The sequence below is a fragment of the Pollicipes pollicipes genome, unplaced genomic scaffold, assembly GCF_011947565.3.
Source record: "Pollicipes pollicipes isolate AB1234 unplaced genomic scaffold, Ppol_2.1 Scaffold_3447;HRSCAF=4054_pilon_pilon_pilon, whole genome shotgun sequence".
Taxonomy (NCBI): domain Eukaryota; kingdom Metazoa; phylum Arthropoda; class Thecostraca; order Pollicipedomorpha; family Pollicipedidae; genus Pollicipes; species Pollicipes pollicipes.
In genome coordinates this window covers 31103878-31109877 of record NW_023596297.1, presented here as the reverse complement: position 1 = coordinate 31109877, position 6000 = coordinate 31103878, and positions in this window count along the sequence as shown.

Here is a 6000-nt window from a genome sequence, read left to right as displayed (position 1 = left end):
ACGATTTCATTTGGTAAAGGCGTGGCTGACTTTCAGTGATCTGGCATTTGTATATGTTTACACCACAATATGATATTCAAACTTAGCATGCATAAACGCGACCAATGGTGCGTGGTCATATATGGTTTAGCAAACAAAAAATAAGGAAGAGTAACTGCAGTGACCAGTCCACAAAATCTGAACAATTTGCATAGTTTTTAAGTTAGCTATGAGAACAAGCCTATAGTTTATGAACTTGCCAAGTCAGCCAGTATTCTCAAATATTTCTAGTACAATGCAGATGCGGCAACGCTTGATTTCTCACGTGTATGCCACATATCTTCTACATGCAAACCTTTGGATCAATCGCGTTACGAGTACTTTTCCGCTAACACCGATCAAACAGTTTACTAAATGACCGTCGCCCCGTAACGCGGTGGCGATAAATTACGGCTGCCAGCGAAAAGGCACTTCCGTTTTCATCTCCACTTCCAAGATAGTCCAACAAATGTGCCTAAAAAACCAAAGCAAAATACATGAACACATCGCTATCACATTCATTGATTCTTTGGAAGGCTGAAAGCAGCGCACAGGGCAACCCTTACGTTCCCACTCGCATTCTTCTTATCGTGTCCGGTACACGGCAATAAATTGTCTTGTCAGCAGGCCGTCGTCTGCCGCGGCAACACCGGATTTGTCCTCCGCTCCGGAAATTCCCGGTACCGTGATGTGCCAGAAGCCGGATCAAAGCCAGGTCGTCGCCCCGTCGTGTCCCACGGTACGGGCGACTTTGCATCGACGTCATGTGCAAGGATCCGCACGACCCTGGGTGGCTCGTTGATATGGTAAGCCGTGCGGCTGCCGACACAGCTGCTGCAGAGACGTGAACGAGATTTGTAGTCTGCATGTGCGCTAAATAAGGGTTCCCTACAGTCGCCGCTGTAACTGGGAACCACACAACCCAGCTGGGGACAGGCAAAAGCACGGACACACCCAAGCCAACCAAAGGAGTGGGATACGATGATCTTTGGCTAGTAACCAGAAATGGCTTACTTGGGGCCGTCCATATAGCATGTTACAATTGTTTGCCATTTTTAATCTTCTTTCCACCTCTGTTACGCACTGGTTACGTCTGGCAAAGCCTCCTCATGGTTACGCTATGTTAAGCGCAACGTCGCACCAATTGGTGTCGGATGGCGTAAAAATGAGCTAAAGATGCGGGACAAATAATTAGTGAGTTGCTTGTCATGAGAGAGAGAGAGAGAGAGAGAGAGAGCCAGCGGTATTCAACCTTACTGTCTGAATTCGCTTTTTGAACGTCTTAGAATGTTTTGTAACCACACCTAAGCCTTAATTTGAGCTGCCCCCCCCACCCCGCCACCCCTCCTTCTCTTTCCCTTGTTGCACTTCCGTTACGCATCATCAATCGCCCCCTCCCTCCCTCCCCTCTGGGGGTAACGGAAACTTAGGACGGCCACTTAGGTATCGCTTTGACTAACGACCGGAGGTGACGTACTTAGGTCCGACTTCAGCTGGCATACAAAGGTGGAAAAAAAAACAAAAGGCGTTTGAATCGATGATGCGCTATATACAGCTTGCATGTACGTACAGCCTCAAACTGTTCTGACCCTGCCAGGCGTGGATGACTTGAACACCACGTGAGACTGTGGCATACAGTACCTTGTCTTGTGTTTAAATAATGACCATGTGTGATGTTTCTTCAGATGCATATTACCCGCTCTCAGCACGTCACTGCTACGTGGCGGGATGGTGAGCCCCATTGCAAGTAGCAAAATTTGAGTCTTCAGTGAGGGCATGCATGAACAATATCGTGTCATAGATATCGAGTTCAATATCCATAGCACTACCGCAAACATAAGAGGATTTAGTTTTCCTGGCAGCAGCTTTATGCACGACGTGCATAGCTATACTTCCCTCGGTATCTACTCAAAACCAGATACCACCACTGGAGGAGCCGGCGCCTGCCTGCATAGATCTGTATCGCAATCTGTGTTGATCGCAGATCACTCGTAACTCGCTCTTGGTCCTGTGCCTATCAGTTTGCTTCCATCGGTACTGGTAGCAGATCCCCTCAATCCAGGATGGAGCAAATGCGAACAGACTTCAGTCGTCTTAGTCTTAGTATTATCCTAGAGCATTTGGAGGTCGTTAGTCACGATATCAGACGGAAGTTCAAATAGCCCGAAACGAAATAAGGAAGGTAGCTTTATCTCGAAATAACTCCATGCATCAAGCTTCCAAGTACATCCAAGGACAGCAACCTCGACTTAAGCACAGCAACTTTGGCATTCTTAAGCCCGTAGATTAGACTAGACCAGGGAGTGAGGAACGGCAAAGATTTTAAGTACCGACAAATTTCATTTGGGCTCTCCTTTTAACGACCCCAGGTGCACGGACTGTTATTAGGAGCATATTTTCCTGCATTGCCGAGATCCCTGGCACGCTGACGGGAATGTGTGGAATCAAATGAGGACAAAAGATTAGTGGAGATCAAATTAGGACCCTACCACGAAAATTGACTCGTGAAAATTTTGCATGTTGGAAAATTTGAGTTCTTTGGTGGCCTGAGTTCGTAGGTTGGAGGTGACAAATACCGTTGAAACTAATAAACGGGGTCCTAATTGCCGACACGAATCAATTCGATTCGCGCAAGTTGTATCCAACTGCGGACTAAACACCTAGCCAGGCTTGTTCTGCATCACTAGCTTACTCACGCCTCTCGTAAAACAAAGGGAGTGGTATTCAAGCTGACCGTAATATTTAAAGATAGATCAGGTGGCTATTGTGCCGGTATAACCTCGAATTCATGATTACATTCATGCAGCGTTGTTTGATGCCGCACTTTTATGATAATGCAACGTATGGTGCTGTCACTTTTCCTCATAAAAACATACCTTTTTTGTGCAATCCTATGCATGCCTGAGGAAAGCTATGCAGCATCAGGGATCTCAACAGTGTATTCATTTGTTTCTAGCAACGCAGCATCTTAAAGGAACATGTGATTTTTTTAGTGCTTACCCCTTATTGTTAGATCTGATGCGTCCGATTTGATCTGTAATACCAGTCGTCTCGGAATCCTTCCGCATAACTCAGAATTTTGATTTGAAGTAGCCTCTACTGCAGAAGAAATTCTGTTGAGCTCCCTGCTTACCATTATGACAGAAATACATTCGATTTTCCTTGCTTTTCCGGCGTGTGTATTGTGCAAGGTTTGCAACACACTTTGCTAAAATGCTTGTGTAATAAATTCTGCGTAAGCTCGAAACAGTCTTTTTTGGTGAAAAGATATGCAAAAACGTGGCTGTTATCCGGCGAACTCAACAGAACGTTACACTATGGCTTTGATTGCTTCCCTATGGCGGCAAGCACTGTGGCTCTTTTCGAAGCGCATTTTGGCTTTGCGAAACGGACTATCACATGGTCTAAAGTAACGCACTGGTTCAAACCTCAACCAATGCGCTTCTCGGTTACTGACCCTTTCGCTGTGCCAATCACAAACATTCATATACACTGACGTCACTCATACCAGTAGTGGCGTCACTTTTAAGCCCGCAGGCCCGTAATGTGCGGGTTAAAGCAGCTCAAAAGTGGTACATTTAGCCGTAACAGATGACAACGGCCCTCAGTAGATTCTGTCGTCCTCATGACGGCTGCGGTGATCATAAAGACGGTGGTCGTGACAACTGCAGTTGTCACGGACTCGTGATATACCCTGGGGCTGCCAAGAGAGGAAGAAATGTAGTCCTGTAACAAATCCTTCAGAGCGTAATTTGGACTACACAAAAGTTGTACTTTGGCGCCTTATTGCATCTTGATGGTATCACAGTGGCGGTGACAAAATATTAAAATTCGTGTCATTGCGTCTTGATGTTGCTGCAGTGACACTACCCAATGCCATGAATGAACGTAAATAAGCCTGAGGTTTCATTAGAGCCTGTTTTTGAAATATGCCCCAAAGGTTGGGCATGTTTCGATGAAACATCCCCTTTAAGAGGACGCAGCTTTTAAGAACCGTAATGGACCTTATACCTTGTGGACCTTATATGGACCTTTAACCCTTATACAGCTTTTTCAAATGTTTGGGCCAAATTCGACCTCAGTTCGACTAAATTGTATTACAAATTACCAGGTTAACGTTGCACGTGGTGAGCATGCTTACTTAGTTACGTTACAAAATTACCATAGCACGTTGTAGTGGTCGGTGCATAACAGGTGGTCGGGCGACATAGAATCGTCAAGCATACCAGAGCGTAATACAACAAGCGTTTTTCACAATGGTGAAGGTGTCCAACCACACCCATCAGGTTTGAGTAAACTGAGGCAATCGTGTGCCAAAAGTGATACCACGGATCAATAGTTACGTCAACTGCTCATCAGTAAAATCTGATGGGGCAGCAGCCCTGGGGTATAAATATTTGCAAGCAGTCTATGCTTCAATCATGCGCCATATCATTCAAGTGTTATATTAATTAGCGACAAAGAAATTCCTTTGCACATCGCAACAAGTTACACAATTGTTCAGTCCAAAATCCAAGAGCTTTAAGCAAACAGGTTTTATTTGTTTCATTTAGAGGGCTAGGATGATCCGACATGCACAGCTGAAGAAGTTCATTCGACAACCTAGGGACAAAGTGAGACATGTATCCATTGCTACATGCGGCACAATATCGCTCTCATTAGTTGTGTCAAATGCTGTTCTGCATCTGTATCCCCAATACCATAGACCGTAGTGCGTTAAGCTTCCTTCCAGTCAAGGCCTCATGAGAAAACGGTGGACCAAAGCTGAATATTTTCAACGACGTTGCTTTCCATCTCTCTGCAGAATGGAAAGATTCTGAGCTCAAACCGAGCCGAAGTGGATGCCAGCACTAGGAGTGGTGCATTTTCTGACCAACGGACGCAAAGCGTTAAGCTAGCAGCTGGCCAAATAGGGCGGCCTGTCATACCCTGGTACTGTACGCTGTGCCAAACCCTGCGCAGGCCGGGCTTAAAGGCCGGACGCAGAGTTATCCGATCAGCTGGCTCGGTAAAACTTACGTGGTAGGGTCTAAGCGCACGCAACAGGCCTCGCTAAGCGATTGCTCAGAACCCAACGACACGCAGCAAACCCTGTAAAAACGATAATCTTAAACCGTTCACCATACCATCATGAAGGACACCGTAGATATGCTCCTTTGAGCAAGATTGTGTGAGCAAGAAAGCAAGTTGCGCAGAACTGAAAATTTACCAATATATTTTAGGACGAACAAATCGGCTGTACTTAAAGTTGTGCTTAAGTCATTGAAAATGTTCCTGAAATGCCGAGCATGAGGTGCTAGAATCTAGTGGAACCAAAATGAGCCAAAATTTCACTACACGATCGCAAAGTGAAAGCCGAACTCTGCAGACCATGAAAGATGTAGTATGTGCTGGGCTGGAATGCAGCAATTTCGTACAAATGTAGCTCAAAATCAGTCTTTAAGCCACTCCAATGTCCTACAAATGTAGTGTGCAGATTTCTCTCACAAAAACCTCTGCTGAAAATTGTTCTTCGGAATACTATTTGAAAAAAATTGTCTTTCGAAATGTAAAGCCAACTTTTATCCGCATAAGGAGAGGAACTGGATGCTAAACTTCCTCATAAAGCCCAAGCGATGACCACCGAAGTGGGCCCGGCACTGCTGGAACTGCTTGCGAACTGTACAGTTGCAAAACACTGCGTACCTTACCATGTCGAAAGACCGTGCACTTGTCCCCCTTAAGTCATGTTGACGTGGTTTTTTTTGCTGCAACTAGTGCTATTATATGTTGCTTATAACGATTTTTTTATTTCCCATTGTTTCAAACACCAAGACCATACTTCATGTAGTTGCACTAATCAAATGGTCCGAAGGCAGAAGACGGGGGATGTGGTCATGACATTAGGGGTTTCACGGGCATTCAGGCGCCCAGAACGAAGCGTGCGAGAGGCCACCACACTCTGGAGCGCAAAGCATATCAGGCCTTCAGAACAGCAGGTGC